This window comes from Arctopsyche grandis, chromosome 5, assembly GCF_051622035.1.
Source record: "Arctopsyche grandis isolate Sample6627 chromosome 5, ASM5162203v2, whole genome shotgun sequence".
In the NCBI taxonomy this organism is placed as follows: Eukaryota; Metazoa; Arthropoda; class Insecta; order Trichoptera; family Hydropsychidae; genus Arctopsyche; species Arctopsyche grandis.
This window is the reverse complement of record NC_135359.1, coordinates 26,645,650-26,665,882: the sequence shown is the minus strand read 5'-3', so window position 1 is coordinate 26,665,882 and position 20,233 is coordinate 26,645,650. Positions and strand designations below refer to the sequence as shown.

Here is a 20,233-nt window from a genome sequence, read left to right as displayed (position 1 = left end):
CGAACACACTCCGTGGCACAAATTCGAAACGATCCCCGAACCCTGGGTCAGGATCTTGGGACTATAGTGGTGGTGTTTCTGTTTCGTGTGTGTGCTTCCGATTGAAGCGACCAAATTAATTTATAAGCTAGAGTGAGGTGTTTTATGAAATAATGTTGTACAAGTACTCAACGACGTAGTCTGTACAATTTAATTTATCAAAAATTAAATGTGTCAAGTTTGATCATAATCAATAGCATTTTTTCTACATACACTCCAAGACGTTTTCATGATATTTTTTTGATTAAAATTAAGTCCGAATAGTATTTTTGCTTGTATGGGGGAAATTATTATTATTAAATCAAAGATTCCATTTTACGTTCGAGACGCAATCCTCGCCAGTTGATGAAAATGATGATACTTCAAAAATGATTTTCACCACTTTCAATGGCGATTTACTCCTCACTGCTATTTGTAATGCAACTATGCAGTTCAGTCAAACTTACTGCAGTATAATGTTTAATGTTTGTTTGCTTAAGCGATTCGAAAATGTACAGATTTCAATTTAGAATCACCAGATTGGGTATAAAATGTACTGCAATTCTCGTGGCATTATAACATAACTTTCATTATCTCGAGATATTTTATAGTACTACATACATGTATAATGTACAATTATTATAGATAAATACATATGTATTTTTATTTCAGTCAACTTAGTAGAAAAAGATTAAGTAGTTCATAATATATTTAGATCACATTCTATTACTTACTTTTTTATAGCTTTCATCCGCCCGAGCGACGCTGGGCAATACAGCTAGTCGTTTTAAAATTTCACTCAACCTTATTTCACATCCTTTTAAAGCTATCTACTATTCATTCGTCTACATGTCTTTTCACTTACCACTTTGGTGACGCTTTTATCTAATATTTTATTCTAAGCATACATTTTTGCACTCATCGTCTGAGTCTCACAACCAAAAACAATATTGCTTAAATATTGTCTTCTCCATTTATTCTTCAAAAACATTTCGAGTACAATTGGCAGGTCTTCGTTTATTCAAGTTCAATCCAATTGTTAAGATACATGTCCTTTCCAATATACTGCCTATAGTTTCGTGTGGTTTATATAAATAAACTAAATCAGACATATGTACATATTATATGTATGTATTCAGTGTCTTAATTAATGTATAACGATATTTGAAAGTGGCATTAGTCCACTTTTCTTCATTTCGAGAAATATTTCAGTTTAACAATATTTAAAAATAATGTATTAAGTTTATTCTGGTTTTCTTAGATTCTGGACATATCGAATTAAAAACAGTGATAACAATTTGTGAATTAAGTCAAACAGAAATTGTGTAAATTGAACGTTGTATTAAATATAACAGATCATACACATAAATTTCTCATTTAAATTTTCATAGAATATTAATTAATATTTCTATTTTTTATTTCCATGTCACATTATGCCATAGGTTACTAATTGAAAAAGTTTTATAAAGTTGAAATAATAAATACAGATTTTTCCAACATTTCTGAGGCATGATAGGTTGTTTATTGAATGGATAAAACAATGTGGCTCGATCCGTATTTCAAAACAACAAACTCGTTAAAAGTAGTAAGCATCCGTATTGTGCACAATTTCCTATTCGGTCGACAGAGAAAATTGAAAATTATGTTCGAAAACCTACTGGTGGTTTTATGCTCGAAAGCGTATTGATTTATAAAGTTCTTTTTACTAAAAACCGTAATACTTTTCGTAATCCCACTCGACGTTTCCCATCTGTCTATAAAATAGAGGTAGACCTGAAGTAAATTACATCCATATTTCTCGATTTTGGTGAAATTGTATATATTGTATGTGTACGTATTTTTGTATAGACGTATTAATAATGACGGTAACATGTGCACGAATTAATTCAAGTTAAAGCCCGCTTCGTCATTATTTCGTGCAATATGCGTCCACACGCTTTTCCGAATTTTCCGGCGTATGACTGCTTCATTTTCGAGCAAATAACTTTTCCGTTTAAAATCAGCATATTCGGCGAAACTCGCTCAAATATTTGCACCGTACTGTTTCAGCGTTTTTCTGTGAAATATTTTAATAGATTTTAAATGTCGACGCCCGGAAAGCTTTCAAGCTCATTCACGTCGATTTTCGCCGATCTGATTTTTAATTTATTTGCGATTAAAATCTTGAATCAAATATAAATACAATGCGGCGTAAAATTTTATGCCAAATCGATATTAATTTGAAATGCCATTCGTTTGAAAGACATGCTGTTTTGCTACGAAATTTGTTTCATGCGTAAATTTTATGCCGAACTTTTTGCTATCATAAAGTACAAAACTTTTATAATTTATGCAATCAAATAGTATAATACATTGCTGATTTATACATATATATATATATATATATATATATATATATATATATATATATATATATATACATATATATATATATATATATATATATATATATATATACATATATATATATATATATATATATATATATATATATATATATATATATATATATATATATATATATATATATATATATATATGACTAATCTAATCTAATCGGCGATTAGTCAGTACACTAATCGCCGTAGAACTACATCTATTCTTGTATATAAATTGAGATACAATATCAGATTTAATTTTTGTACAGTTAGTATTACTTGCGTATTTGAATATAGCCAGAATGATACTTTCAAATTACAATAAATAGTTGACCTGATAAATTATAATCAGCCCACAATGTCGCATCAAATTTTGTATGAAATCCCATACATAACCATAATATAATAAAGCAATGGTAATTGCAATGATGTTCATAAAGCAAAATGGACAACATAATTGTATTATCAATTATTGAGGATTGGAGTATGATGGAAAATGGTAAAATCACCTAGAGGATTGAATGTAACAATAATAATCAGTTACCTACTGATTTAAAATCAAACTGGAGTATTGCGTCAAAGCTGTATGAAAGTTTAAATTAAGTCCCATAAACGAAACTATTTTTTTTCAACAACAATGATTTTCACAAAAACCAACGTTCAAAGCAATGATATAAAGATGAATTAAATGAATCTTTGAAAAACAACTCTGGTATTTACATTTTCACAAGAAATTCGAAGCTAATGCGTGTGGACAAATGTACATGGTTTGACATTTAAATACAGCGGGTAAATCCATTTTAGCCCCGGCATTTTTTTTTTAAATATAGAAATTCATTCATCCAGTCTCCGTGGCGATTAAAAGTAGGATAATTCTGAATTGAATAGGCCCGACTGTTTTCCGCAAATCAATTCAGAATAGGTCCTTTTTTATTCATCGAACCGGCCCTTTCGAACGATCGCCCTGTCTCGTTATATTTAGCTTCAGGGCCTGTTCATTCGAGGGCCAAGTGTCGGTAAATAATTGCTAGACTAAGAGCTTTCGCAGCCGTTGCGTTCAATTAGGGGCCAATGATTTCGAGGGCCTTTTGTCGAAATAACACCACCCACTCTCACCAGTCTGACCCCAAACAATGCTTTATTTTCAAACTATTCTCAAATCATGTCCCTTTTCATGCTTCCGTCTGCCTTTGTCGCCCTCCGTGTTCCAATTTTATTTTATAATACAATATCTGTCAATTTTGGGGAGCATTTCCTTTATGCGAAGCAATTCTCCAATAGCAAAATTCCGCACCATCAATTGAAATTAGATTCTACTCAATCTCATTGTTCGAAAATACATTGGTATGGTAATTTCGAATTGGAAATCCTTCGCTTGAAATAATTGGTTCAATTATCAGAACAAAATTTTCACAGACACTTGAAAAATGGGTTTTCATTACAAATTAACACATTAATCATTATACGACAAATTGATTGAAAAAATTATCTTATTATATATTAGCGGAAACCAATCTTCTTTTTATTATTGGATGATCAAAATAACAACTGCTGTAAAGAGTTCATATGGTTTTTCCAAGGAAAACTAAATTATCTGACATTTTAGTTACGAAGAGTCTAACGACGTTTCCAAAATTTCTGCGGATCTTTCAGTTGATTGGTTACCTAGAAACTAAGAAGTTGAAGTTTTCCTCGTCCTTTATTTTTACAAAATTTTTATTTTACAATATTCCAGTCGCGTAAAAGTGTCTGTGTTTCACATAATTTAATATATAAACAGTGTGCTTAATTTTCGATAGCCAATTGTGATGTATTTAAATGTGTCTCCGAAAATTCACTTGGAAAAACTATTAAGCATTATCATTTGTTTTTTCGTTAAAAAATTAATTTGAATGATTTTAATTTTTAAATAATTTAACAGCTTCGTATTAAAAATAAGTGACAGTGAAAGTTTTATTCAATAGCTCGAGTAAAATATTAAGTGCTTCGCAATTGTTATTCGCATTAATAATGTCAACATTTTTGCAAGAAAGCCCGCAGAGTGCAATTTGGATCTCATCGATGGAATATTTGATGGGTCTCATCGATGGAAGACTGGGCGATGATAATGATGATGACAATTTAATTTTGAGACAGTAGGTCAACCTTTCTGGTTGAATTGATTGAAACAGCAGCAATATTGTGTCGCACTGTGATCAATTCTTTAGTTTTGCTCGATGAAATAGGAAAAGGAACATCTACATATGACGGAGCTGCTATAGTGGCTACCGCAGTGGAAGAGTTGAGTGCCAGGGATTGTCGCACAGTGTTTTCAACTCATGTTTTGTGTATAATTATTTTGTGTAACGAGGTGTTTGGTACTAACATATATACACAATTGTGACCATAGATGTCGCCTAAGATAACCTGTAGTGGCACATGTGGTCGGAGTTAATATATAATGGATAAATGAATATGTAGAAAGTTTTTTCGTATTTTGAAATAAATAAATAAACATATGCATAAAACATTTTAAAGCCGAATTCATCATTTATTGTATTGTTATCGACCCTATTGTATATTTTTATGATCTTTTGACATTTCTCGTATACCAATCAATTCCTACTGCAATTTTTATTGAAACTTATCTATATGGAATTATTTTTTATACCATTCACATTGAATCTATACTTAAAAAAAACGATCCCAATAAAACTAGTTTGATCTTCGTACAATCCGTGAATCGCCAATCGGAATGACAAAACGTGATTTCTTCTCCGGATGAAACTTGTCTCGAATACTACATACATATAAGATTTCACACTTTGAATATTTAATAGAACAGAAAAATCTCTTAGTATTCCGTATATTACATACATATACATATATATGTATGCAATATAGCCAGCAGTGTAGCTGAGTGGTTGCGTTTATGTTTAGCACCGAAGGGTTATTGGGTTCGATCCCGTGCTAATCTTTAATGCTGCTGGGCAGACTTGAATATTTGTGACTCCAAGTCAATCGTTTCTTATCAGAGTTTGCCAATTTATCTAATATCATTGTTGAAACGGTTCCTCCATCAAATTGGCAAAAACCATCCTACACGATATGTCACATATATCTGAATTTGATTTACATATATACATACAATATGTGAAAATTTATGTACAAGTCTAAATCAATAGAAGTCTCTATGGATTAATTAATTAATTGTTAATTTCGTTTCAGCCTCTCTTAAGAGGGCTGTACACCCGAAACCTTAATTTTGTTGCCGTTCCTTTCTTCGATATATATATTGAGTGAATGTATATATTGAGTGAATGCGACAATATATATCAATATATATATATATATATATATATATATATATATATATATATATATATATATATATATATATATATATATATATATATATATATATATATATATATATATATATATATTGAGTGAATGCGACAGTTTCGCTTCGACCAGATAATACGTATTTTAAATCGACATAATCGAGGTTTCGTATTCTCCTATTTTCTCCTCCAAAACTAGACCAATTTAAAAAAAATAATCATCATCGGTATGAGAAAGATATTTTCTGTGCAACTATGCGCATATTTTTTTTTAAATCGACCGTTAAATAAGCACGCTGGACTCTTTTCGTGGGTGTAAAAAAGAGGCGATTTTATAGATGTTTGGCGGCTCCTAGCTCCTATAAAACATATTTAATCAAAAAAATAAAACGATAAATGCATCCCAATGGTAGATATCCATAGCATATTAAAAAATAATTTCTCTAGTGTCATAATTGAGGAAGGTAGAAGTCTAATACGTTTGTATGGACAAGGCGCTGGTGTCCAGCCCTCTTAATACAGCAATTTATGTAATAAAAAAATGCTGCAATGTTTGCAATTAATTGTTTAGGAAGGCGCATTAGGATTTGCCTGTTAGGCCTTCCTGGTATATATCTATGTAAAATAAAATAAATAAAAATAAAACATATGTATAGGTATAACTTCACCGCGTCCAATTAAAGTCGCTCTAAATACGTCCATATTGAACTGAACTGTATTACAATCACTTTGATAAGAATCAAATTGGAAAATCTACGCATTATTCGTAACAAAAGATCCGAATCTTTATAGGGTTGAATTAAACGGATAACTACTGAATTTAAACCGACGCGTTGACGTTAACCGCTGGATTCGGAGGCCGTTTGCCGTTGTCGTTTTTCGGTAGCACTATCGGTAAAAAATCTCTATTAGGCGTATCATTACGCCTTTTAAACTGTCGACCGAGCTCTAATGTCATAATTACACGAGACACGGATTTTTAGTGCGGCGATAAAAAGCTTGTAAGCTCTACCCTACGCTAGATAAGAGTTAACCGTCTTCACCTTTTCCAGTCATATAGACTTTATTCTTCGATAAATTACTTATCTTACGTTCGCTATTTAATCCGTTGGATGGAATCGCTGATGTGCTAAAGTAACGGTGAATGGAAAAAGCTTATCGTAATCTGTAATTGATTTTGTATATAAAAAAATGTCATGTATGTATGTAGTGGGATTAGATTAATCATCTGCAAAAAAAGGATTATCGACGACGAATTTCTACGCTGTTTACTGTAGCGCTCGACGTTCAATTTCCGGTGTGTTGGGTGTATGTTTATATTTATATATATTTATTTTTTGCGTTGAATTTGCCACATGTCGCGTATTAAAAAAGCCTTAATCTGCGATGTCGGTTGAAATATCATTTTCGCTATTCATTCGAAAAGGTTTTCATAACATTCATATACATATGTACATGTGTTCGTACATAAGTATTACTTATGGTCGGTTTATAAAATCCATTCAGAACATATTGTTTCCTTAATTTTTACTGTCTTTTCTGATTTTCTTTTTTCTTTTATTGTTAATTTTATATTATAAGATTTATATTATACTAGTATTTTTACCCGGCTTCGCTCGGTATTTGTAATATAAATCGCTTAAACATGGCCAATCTAATAGTCAACATTTTATTAAATTTATTTGAATAGTTTTATTTTATTTAAATTTATTTGAATATTCATTTGTTCGATGACGTCATTACATATTTACTTTTATGTAAAAAGTCTCTTTCGAAATTATATATGAGATGTTTTTATTATGTAATTTACTTAAATGGCTTTTTACCTGTGTAAATAAATAAATAAATAACGTATTTATTATAAGATTATAACGCCTCTAATAACAATAATCATCAGAGATCTGGAGCAACCACTTTTTGTATAAGTACTTGCTCCAACCTCGCTCCGTGCTCCGAATAGTTTTAATAGGAATCATATTATTTATCATCTTTATTTATTACTTTTATTTATATCGGTATAGATATATGTGATAAAAAAATTATAAACGTTTATTTATAGGCAATTCATTTATTATTAAAATATTTAATATATGTATACATACATACAAACATACATAGATCCATATTAAATACAAATAATATAACTATACTGCATGGTGCGCGCACAAGGTTGTCCCAAACTACCATAGTAGAAAGAATAGAGAAATAATCAAGAATATAATATGATCACGATGGAAAAATAAAGCAGATAGTGTGCACATCCATTTGTAAAAAACGACAATAAGGGAAAGCAGACATAAAACAAATTTTAAATTGTAAAAGTACATATATATTAAATACAAATAATATAACTAAACTACATGGTACGTCACATGTCAAATGATTCCAGGAAACTAAACCATCAAATATTTATCGTAAATTGAAAAACAAAACCAAAAAAACGCATTTAATTCTGAATTAAATTCTAACAAAAACAAATTATCGGAGCAGTGGAGCACTACAAATTTCCTTGCTCCAGCTCCGCGCAAAAGCTCGTTGCTCCACTGCTACGCACCCCTGCTCCGTGCTCCTCTCCAGATCTTTGATAATCATTCCAAGCTCCAAATAATACAAAACAAATCCCTAAAAATAGTTTATAGCACAATCATGTACAAAAATATTCCATCAGTCACAGACATTACTAACAAACTAACCAGTAGATTATATTACAGAATCACTAATAACCATACTAAGACACTTGCGAAGAGTCTTGGTGATTACAAAAACATTTCTATACCCTTCAGGTATAATCACATATTACCTAAACACGATCTGCTTTTTACATAAATATTTATTTATTTATTTGGAAAATTTACAGTTTATTAAGTTACATAGATTGATAGTAAAAAAACATAATTATGTTAAGTAAACCATTAATAATTTTCACATATAGGTAAAAAAAATAAAAGCTCAAACATTTAAAATAAGAAACAAAAATGACAATAGAGTAAGATAGTTAGAGAAAACAAAAAGAAAAAAAATAGAAATAACAGTATAATAAAAATATCAAAATAATAAGAATAATAATATGATAAAAATTATGAAATAATAAAAATAATATAATATATAACAAAAAACAAAAAGACAAAATAAATACATCAAAATAAAAATTCATAATCACAATCATAAATTTTCAATAAAATTAATCATCGAAAAACAAATTTGCAATAATCACTCTAGCTTGTATAGCATTAATATTAAATAAGTCAAACATAGAAATTGTTAAAATTAGTGTGTTGACGGTGGAGTTTGCACGCCAGATGAATGAGCTTCTTCCATAATTAGAAAAAGTATTAGGTATGTAAAGGAGCTCATTACATCTAGTCATTCTATTTGGCACACGCAATGATAGTCTGCTCAATAATTGAGGACAGTCGATCGAGCCGTTAAGGATGTTCAAAATTGTTGAGAATATGATATATGTATTTAATAAAATAAAATCAAATCAATATACATATACGAAATTTCATACGAAACTTTGACGCAATACTGCGTACTTGCTATGAATCGCAAGGTCAATATTTATTGTATCAAATCATCTTTCTGGCTCTATTCAATGATATTTTATTGTATTTTTACATAGATATATATCAGGAAGGCTTAATAGAAAGACCCCAAATGCGCCTTCCTGGACAATTAATTATAAATAACGCAGCAATTTATTATTATATAAATCACTGTATTTCCAGAAGCTGAAGAACACGAAATAACAATTAATTAATTAATCACAGAATTAATCCATTGAGACATCTATGGATTTAGATTTTTGTACATAATTTTTACAAATTATACACACAATAAATACAGAAGATTTGTGACAACAGGAAAGATAATTTTTACCAATTTTGAGAAACCGTTTCAACAATGATCAGATAAAATTGGCAAACTCTGATAAGAAACGATCGATTTGGAGTCACAAATACCCCCAAATCTAACCAGCGGTATGGGGGATCGAACCCACTGATCACTTGGTGCTAAACATACACGCTACCATTAAGCCATACTGCTGGATTAATTATTATTATTTACATATTATTAAATAATTTAAAAGGTATAGCAACATATTTTCATATAAAATAGTCGTAATTCCACGTCAAAAATCGATTCTGCGCCGACATTTGGATATGAAAAGATTTTATATTTGTATTATACCTATATATATGTACATACGCGTGTTGTTGTAAGATCCTAGTGTGCAAATGTCTCGGCTTATACATATATTCGCAGGGCGCTCGTATAAATCTAAATGAGGCAGTGGCGGTGCAGGGTTTGCGCCCTATCCTACACGAGAGCGGATCCCCTCCTCCAAACCCTTCCTGATATATGAAGTGAACCGGAACCCTTTTTTTGTCAAGCTCGTGAAAGGTAATGACTGAGGGCGGGTGAGTCCGCCACCCCGGACTAGACCCTCCCCCACATCGCCCTTCAACCAAATTAGGTTTCGGCACTTACGGGGTTCCCAACGAGGCGGTCATCAGCATCAGCAAAAAAGTCGACCTCTTGCCAGTTGCCGCCGGGAAGCTCTATTAATTCACCGAGTTTTGACGCGACGAGCCTCTCTATATAGGAGAAAGGGATGCTATAAGTTTTTGTGACCTTTCTCGATGTCTCATACGCTAGCACTGTTTCCTTTGATACGATGTCGTGTGAGATCAACATTTTCCACCCCAGACTACTGTAGATTTATCATCGCATAACTTATTACATATCTTTCGTATATGTAATATGCGATCTTGATCATTTTTTTTCGTTCGCTATGCGGCGAAGTCTCTTATGAAAGGTTTTTATATCCGATATTGGAGTGAATGGTATATTGAATAATAATGTGGAGCGTAGTATAAATGGTCGTGATAATTTTATGAAACCTCATCAACATTTGTTTCGAGTTAGTCATTTTGGTGGGAAAAATCTTTCATTATTTTATAATTGTATGAAGGCTACCTATTTCCGTCGAAGAGGTGATATTTTGATCCTATTATTTTAATCATTAATGTAATAATCAACACAATTGCATGAGAAAAATCTGTAACATGTTTAAAATTTAAAGATTTTCGTACACCTATCGCATTTCAAGAGCATTTTCATGTTTATATACAGTATTGTATTAATTACACTGAGCAGCGAAAAAAATCACGCTTTTTACTTACTGGACCGGAGACTAACCAATCGTTACTAAGTTTGAGCCACTGAATTCGAATATGATGGTGATTTTTTTTTATTTGCTTTGCATTTATGAGCGTATACAAAATGTGCAAGTTTTACAGATTTTTTAATTTTGCAGTCTTTAACTCAAAATATACATAGTATTGCTATACCCAAAGTAAGTACTGGAATCAATAGTCAAATTTTTAATGTGTATAAAAAAAGTATATTTTTAACTTTCAAAATTCGCTTAATAATCAATTATAAATATTTAAAAGCAATAGAAAATTAAAATAGATAGAAAAAACATCAAACTATTGATTGACTGACATTGAGCACAGCAACGCTATATTTTAAGTTAAATACCGCAAAACCCAAAAAACTTATTGTCATATTCGAATTTTGTGAGTCCAGTTTAGTAAAGATTGATTAATCTTCACTCTGGGAAATTTTTACTTTATCTATGTACGTAGTAACAATAGATGAAGTTTTGTGATCATGCGAAAATTCGAACTCGAGATTTTGACTGATTCGAACTCAGAATCGATCACTGATCACGTTTTCATGATCTAGAAAAAATGTGTGTGTGTGTCTGTGTGGGTGTGTATTTTGGGGATATTTTTAACACCGTTAGTCCTATCGAACTGAAACTTAGTATCGGTTACTGAAATTCTTATCGACACGACGTAAATTTTTTTCAAATTTTTAAGTTGACCGGAAATTGTACCTCGCCTTATAGGTGTCCTCTTTTTTTAAGTTTTTGAATTCAATTATCTCCCAAACCACTAATTGAATCGGACTGAATTTTTTTTAAATATAATACAAATAATAATTTTTATAACCTCATATTTTTTAAATATTTCTATCTGAACCGGAAGCAGTACTTTTACTCTAGAGAATCGAAGTTTTTTATGTTTTTTTCAGAAACCTCTTGATTTATTGAACTGAAATTTCATATCTAAAAGTTTTAGCTTAATACCAACTTAAATATAAAATTTAGTAAGTATCTGTCAACCGGAAGTGGCAGTTTACTCTTGTTCGATTTTTCTTCCACTATTTTTTTCGACCCCTTAAACATGTGTGTTCGTCACAAAAAAATTAAAGTATAATTCTTGTATTAATTTGATGAAAATACAAAAAAAATTATTAAATTTTATAAACCGGAAGTGGGATTTTTTTCACTTAGAAAGGTTGAAAATGTTGTGCCCACTACTCTGTCCACACCCCTGAACGTATTAAGCTGAAAATTTATATTCCTATCCTTTATGTACTAACTTAGAGCTGGTAGGGTTTTGGTCAGAATTCGTAAACCGGAAGTAGTATTTTTTTTAAAAACAATATTTTATTATTTTTTCATTATTTTATTTTGACCTTTTAAATTGTTTTAAGCTTCTTGATATTTATTGTGTATAATAAAAATAGTGATTTTAAGTAAAAATAAAAAAAAAATTACTTAATTTATTGAACCGGAAGTGGGTTTTTTTTCCTCGTAGAAAGGTCAAAAATGTTGTGCCCACTACTCTGTCCGCACCCCTGATCATATTAAGCTGAAAATTTATATTTCTATCCTTTATGTACTAACTTAGAGCTGGTAGAGTTTTGGTCAGAATTCGTAAAACGGAAGTAGTATTTTTTTTAAAAACAATATTTCATTATTTTTTCATTATTTTATTTTGACCTTTTAAATTGTTTTAAGCTTCTTGATATTTATTGTGTATAATAAAAATAGTGATTTTAAGTAAAAATAAAAAAAAAATTACTTAATTTAATGAACCGGAAGTGGGATTTTTTTCCTCGTAGAAAGGTCAAAAATGTTGTGCCCACTACTCTGTCCGCACCCCTGATCGTATTAAGATGAAAATTTATATTTCTATCCTTTATGTACTAACTTAGAGCTGATAGGGTTTTGGTCAGAATTTGTAAACCGGAAGTAGTATTTTTTTTTAAAACAATATTTCATTATTTTATTTTGACCTTTAAAATTATTTTTGTTTTCCTGATATTTAATGAGTATAATACTGATAGTGATTTTTAGTAATAAAAAAATTTGAACAAAATCTGACAACCGGAAGTAGAACTTTTGTTTTGTGCAAGTTTCCATACATTTGCGCTCAATTTGTATCGCTATCATAGTCATCAGTTCAATATCGAATTTTGTTTTGTAACCTTCTTATATTCCTCAAATACATAGATAAAGTCATGGGTTGGTCACACCCGAATTTTTTTTGTTAGTGTTATCATTTTATTCCTGTTTTAGTGTTGCTATTTTGAGATGTATAAGTCATATCAATTCATCATCTGTATTTGCATTTTACTGGGTGATGTGTTTTTTCAATAGTTGAGATATAAAAAATAAAACATTTAAAACTAAAAGGTATTTTAAAAAAAAAATAAGTATTAAAGTGTACGTAATAATTTTGAGATTAAATTAACAATCGGCATAAGCAATTCATCAAATTATTTAAATTTAAATTCCAACGAAAATGATATAAACAATAATATTTTTTTTCCATTCATCTGCTACATTCACAACTATTCAGTTCACTCATCTGTGAATGTTGTCTTATTTAACAGTTTAATTATTCATCCGTGAATATCATTACTTTATTTTAAAATCTAAATAAATATAATATTTTCCCCTCTGGAGACTGGAGCTTTTTCCTAGCGTTTCTTTCCGTTCGCTTGTAAGCTCGGCCATAATTCATTCAATAACCCGAGTTACTTTCCGGAGCTTTTCCCACTTGAATGATGACTGGCCTTATTGCAGTCTCCTGTACTGAACGTATTTCACCTTCCGCACAATTCGAAGAAACGTATATTCAAATATATTCATTAAAAATGTACACGATATATTATGTACTTTGAAAATATTAGATTTCCCTCGAAAGGAATTGTTAGCTAATACACTATATGGAACATAATTTAATAACTCACGTGAGTATTACGCATCGTTAAGCAGAAATAATGTCGCGGCTTACACGATTCAGACTTTCCGAAAAAAATCATAACGTCGTACGTATGTACATACAAAATAAATTCAAATCAAACAGCTCGTGACTCGAAAGAATACTTAGCAACAAAATTTATTTTTTTGCGCGGAAAAATTCAATTACACGGTTGGCCAGCACGCATACACATGCTGGCAAATCCGTGCTCGAATTTCGCCGAACATTAGAGCTTTCCCGTGTTTTCGTTCGAAATCTAATGAACCGGTGCGATTCGTCGAAATCTGACGCTGCGACAGAACCTTAAAAAAATCGCACCCTCGTCTGGATGAGTTTTTTTCGTCAGCTTTGTTTTCTGAAATAACTGTTGCTCGGTCGGTTGAATTCTCGCCGGGATTATGCCGAAAACAAATTGAATAAAAAATCGCATAACTTTTTGACGTCCGCCCCATTTTTTTTTTGCGCCCCCCTCAAGCGAATGTTTCATCCCTCGCCTATCCCGCATGAAATATCCCATCGTCTTTCGGAATGAATGCGCGTGTGTATAATATATGTATGTGTATATTTGCTGAAAGTTCGTTTTGAACCCGGGGCGGAAAACTACGAATTTATTTGCCGAAAAGTCATGCTCAATTCTAAATGAATTTTTCGGAAAAACTCCTATCTATTTTTTTACACCTTAAACAAATATTTTCTTTGATGTTGTTGTGTGTGTGTGTGTTTTTCAATGAATTTACGTTAAATTCGAGGTATTGAAGTTTGTTATTGAAAACTTAACGTGTTTTTGTGCTTTCGTAAAGTTGTGCTTAAACTTTGCTATAAGACTTACACAAGGTCAATCCCTGTATAAGGATATTATTATATTAATTAAGTAGACTTATAAGTATACTTTTAACTCGATTAACCTAAATATGAACGTTTGAGGGTTTTTTACTATATTGTAGCGATAAAATGTTTTTCTTGAAATGAAACCGAGTGGTGTACTAAAAATTTGATTAATTCAATCATCCAGAATCGGTTTTGAAATTCGACCGTAATACTTTCAATAAAATTCATATTTATATCAAAAGTCGCAATTTTTTTAATAAGATTATACAGTGATGGCCAGTTTTGATATACTATGTATGTATGTACATATGTATGTATAAATATGTATTGTGGAATATTTTATTACTCCGATATATGCAATTTATGTTCCGAAGCTTATGAAACCAACCCAAATGCATATGTAAAGAAACATATATGTGTATGTATATATATAAATACATATTTAGATTTAAATTATTATAGATATATGTATCTTGTTGCTACATGTATTATCTTGATATATCTTGTTATAATATATATCTTGATAAAAATATTTCTTTTTTTACATGTATTTATATTACCACTATTATCAAATTTTATAATCCTGAAAAAAAAACAATAATTTTGATCTTGTAAATTTATTTTGTGGTCGATTTCAATAGGCCAAACTTCAATTCATTTACCGCTCGAATTAGTACGTTTATTTGAAGAAAAAAATACAAACATAAATATGTTCATAGAAATAAAATATAACCAATCCTTATAATCGTAGTGAAATGAAAAACTGATCAAATAAATCTATAAAAAAATTGTACGAAAAACAATGTAAAAAATATATTTTTGATTTTTAAAATTCGCTAGATAGTTAATTATAAGTATTTTAAAGCAATAAAAAATCACAATCAATAGAAAAAACATCAAACTATCGATTCCAACACTAACAATACTAGATTTTGAGTATAAAACTGCAGAATTAAAAAAAAACTGTAAAAATTGTAATTCATTTTAAAAGCTCATATCACATGTAATACATGAAAACGAACCAAACAATTATCATATTTGAATTAAGTGGGTCAAAGTTAGTAAAGATTAAATGAGTCGCTCTGTTATCTCAAACACGAAGAGGTAATTAATTTGTAAAAAAAAACATATACTACAAACTTAAAAAAAAATAACCTCAAAGCTTATCGAATATAAAAAAATAAGAAGAAAAAAAACTATACATATATGTATGTAAATACCTAAAATGTCTAAAATGTAAATACCTACTATGTTCTATAATCGATACAAATTATATATTTGTTTTTCATATATAATTTGTTTTTTAAAAGTTTAGTCACAATATTCAAGCTATGTTAAAAGTCTGCTTCTTCGATAACTTAAAACTTACAGCAAAAAATCTTATAAATACATCATATTATATTCAGTATAAAAAACTAATTGTTTCAAAACTAAGAAGTTTGGTATATAAAGATGAATGTTTGTGTTTTTACCCGTGATTTCAAATTTAGAACCATCCAATCTAGTAGGCTATATGTATGACATGATACTCTATTTTTACCAAACACTACAAATTTTCTGAATAGTTCCGTTTTTTACTTTTTTTCCCAATTTTCAACCACCAGAAAAATACTAAGCAACTCATCTACTTCGATATTATTTCATAATAATACTCATACTTTTATCATCAATCAACTATTATATCAAAACTACTATTTTTATCTACTTTGGAACTGATTTCACTTTATCAATTACGTCCACACTTTAGGTCAATCAATCACGGCACATTTGCGGAAACATACCGAAATCTTAATCCGCACATATTTACGTTTACGTATCTAGATGTATAGCACGTGTTTCGCATTTATCACACACACACACACACACACACGTTTTTCCAGTGGGAGGCTTTCGAGGGCGGAAACGTGTCACAAAAACGCAAAATCGTCTTCGTGCGTTACACCCGTCACAAATGCGTATCATAAAAATGTGAAAATGTTCTCGGGTGCCTCTTTTTTTCACGGATCCTAGATTATGTGATTACTCGGCAGGCTTTTGTGTATCCTCTTTATCGTTTCACTGTCACTCGCTACACAGCCCCCTAACCCTTCAGTGTCAACTTGTAATATTTCTACTTCACCACCCATCAATTTTCCAACATCTTGTAATCGAAAGTCCGCGAAGATATCGCATAAAGAAACGTGTAATCATCCGTTTTGCGTTCGATTCGCATTCCGTTTGGCGCTTTTCCCGATCGCGTCGATTATCCCGAGCCGGAAAATAGTTTTTCCTCGCCGTCAACTGGAAAAAATGTATATACGCACTTCGTGAATGGTGTGTAATATGAAAACCGAGAGCGGGAATCGGAATTACGACTTCCATTTATCACCGAGTAAACTTTTAATATCTCGAGCGAACAGTGAATACTTTCGCGGATATAATGCGAACTTTTCCGGCGATTATGTTATTCATCACGTAATTTATGAAAAGTTTTCGCAAATGCGTGTGAGCGACACGCGGAGGTGTGAGTTTGGCAGATACTCCATCATTTTTGCACTCTCGTTAAATTGAATTCGAATAAATTCATAACCATGTTTACGTTTTGTCAAACGTTACTGGAAATTCGACAAATTCAATATTTAAATTGATTGAAATGCCCTATTGAATATTCGTGAAATATGACGATTGATCCATTTGAGTCTACAAAAATCCATTAAATTTAAAGCGTAATGGAAAAATTCAATTACAACGCCATCGAATTGCAGGTTGAAGTTTTATTTAAAAACGAAATAGTTAAAAGCTAAATATTTAATATAAAAATACTGTTCAAATAACCTGAAGTTGCGCGGGCGAAATTTTATTTCTACAGAACGAACTTTATTATACGGCTTTAAATATTCCTATTAGTCATAACAAGTATGTAGCTAGTAGGGTTTCTGATTTTCCGGACTTTTTCAATTCCCGGGACACGGGACGGAGCCCGGGATCGTTCCGGGATTCCCGGGATCCCGGGACGCATGTAAAAAATATTATTTTTCAATTAAATATATATTTTTTATTAATAAAAAAATATTTATTTACTTACAAAACAATACGTAATATATCTATTAACACGAAAAAATGTAATTATGATAGTAAACTTATTTAAAGTAGCTTCTTAAGAATACTAATATATTTAAATGAGAATCCGAAAGTCTAATTCTAGATTTGGTACAAAAATTTCTAGCAATGGAAAAAACTCTTTTAGTTTCGGTCGAAGTTGGTTTTTTTGTTAAAAGGGACGAAAACAATTTTTTAAATTATCGGTTTTTTCTCCTGTCCACATGTATATTTTAATTTATTTTTTAAAGTCGAGGCTAATTTTTATTTATGTTATTTTGTATATTCGTCTTTGATAACTCCTTATTTAATTCTTCATTCATCGTCAAGAACACAATTGTTTCATCTTCATCCGAATATAAAAGAGTTTCTTCCATTGTGGAATCGTCAATACAAGAAGGATATACTCGCTTTCATAGTTTATATATAGTTTCACTTTTATTACAACATTTAAAGAATGTTTTGTTCGGTATAAAATCAGAATTATTTAAAATTTGTGTTAAAAAAATCAGTTTTAGGCTTCTTCTTTTTTCTATTTTAATTGTTGAGAATATTTTACAATTCTTTGTGTATTTGATTTATTATTTCTCTTCGTGCAATCGTAAAAATGTTGTATGTTTTCAAGATTTTTTTAAATTCAATTCCCGGGATTCGAGTTAAAAATTCCCGGGACACGGGACAACAAAAATTCCGTGAATTCCCGGGAATGTCTGTCCCGGGTCGACCCGGGTCAGAAACCCTAGTAGCTAGTCAATAAAGGTCATACGCAAGTTTTACTAACAAGATTTTTTTCTTTTAAATAAGTCAAAGACAAAAATTAATGTTCTTACCCCAAAACGGTAGGCTTACATTGAAAGTAAACTACAAACAAACTTGCATCTGTATGTGCATAGTTAATTGTTTCCCGGTAATAACATCGTCAAGTCTTCCGTAAATACATAAAAACCAATCGTTAATCGAAATTAATGTGCGGAAAGTGTAATCCGCCGTGTGCTAATCACACCTATTTGTCTTAGAATATAACATAGTATGCCATTAAAATAAATCTTGTTTGCAAAGGCCGAAGTGGAAAACGCTTTCCCATAAAAAGGTGTACATGTTCTATTTAAGGAGGGTGGGTCGACGAAAAAAAAATATTTTTTAATTTGAAGATGAAAACTCGTCTGTCTTTAAACAACATGGCGTTGTGAAGGCTGTTACGCATTCCACGTTAATTAAAAAAACTTGCTCGACTTGGCTCGCTTATGTTCGGGTAATAAAATCTTCACAATGGGCCGCGCAGATGCAACAAATCGCAAAGCTTTATGTAATTACACGTATAGGTATGCTTTGACACCCAAAAAAATATAGCACTTGAGAGCACAGCACTACACAAAAATACACAATATTTTATTTACATTGTCAGTAAAACGTGGGCAATGATAATTACACAAACATTTTTATCTCGGTACTGTGAGATGAAATTTTGCATTTACTTCTGATGATTCAAGCGTTATTCTCTAGGGAAGCTTTTTGTCTATGGTAATTTTGTATCGATATCGTTTATTTTCGTACAATTTATCAATGAAACTAAACCTGGAGAGCTTTTTATAATGTGCTCGGGAGTACATACTCATAAAATAATCAGTTTTGGGTTAACACTTGCCTAACTGTTCTAAAAAAATCCGCTAGTCACTGTGCTGGACTCCAAGTGTATAGCTGAAAATGTATGTTTTTAAGTTAAAATAATATAAAATCTGCGGAGTTTATTATTGTAATCAGCTATAAAAATCATTGTATCATGTATTAAATGTCAAATAGTATAAAATAAATGTAATAAATGGAAAAATTTATATTATTCCTCATTGATCATTATCTAAATGATCATTGTCTAAAAAGCATATGTAATATGTATGTAGAAAATATATATTTGCATAGTTTACATGTGTATATAATTTATATGGGTCTACCTCACGGGCCGGAATGTCAAATTACCGAAAACACAAATATCGGAAGGCAAAGATCGAAAATCGAAAGATCTTAAGTCGAAAGATAAAAAAAAAAAGGGTGCATGGTAAACGGTACATACTCACTTAATTTTCGCGAGCAGGATACAACAGGAACAAGAGGAACAGGCTTTTCCTCCCGTATTCTGCGCGCGCACATTAATACGGGAGGAAAAGTCTGTTCCTCTTGTTCCTGTTGTATCCTGCTCGCGCAAGTTAAGTGAGTATATATTTGCGTTTTCGGTAATTTCACATTCCGGCCCGTCACGGAGACCGAATTTATATCTACATATATGTATATATATAATTAATTAATTAATGTAATTGAATGTATGTGTGTGTGTGTGTATCGAATAGGCTCCTAAACCTCTGAACCGATTACGATGGAACTTTCAGGATTTGTTGTATGCATGTCCGGGAAAATTACTGTGAAAAAAAACCTCTTAATAATAATATTCGTAATTAAGATTTTACCGACATGAAAGTTTGAAGCGCTA

General features: G+C 30.9%; 1 protein-coding gene across 1 annotated transcript in view; it reads left to right on the top strand.

Annotated features, from left to right (window-relative positions):
- The window catches only part of LOC143911804 (CD151 antigen-like), a 203,689-nt gene that overhangs the window by 157,418 nt on the left and 26,038 nt on the right, over positions 1–20,233 (top strand). The gene's annotated exons all lie outside the window — the stretch shown is intronic.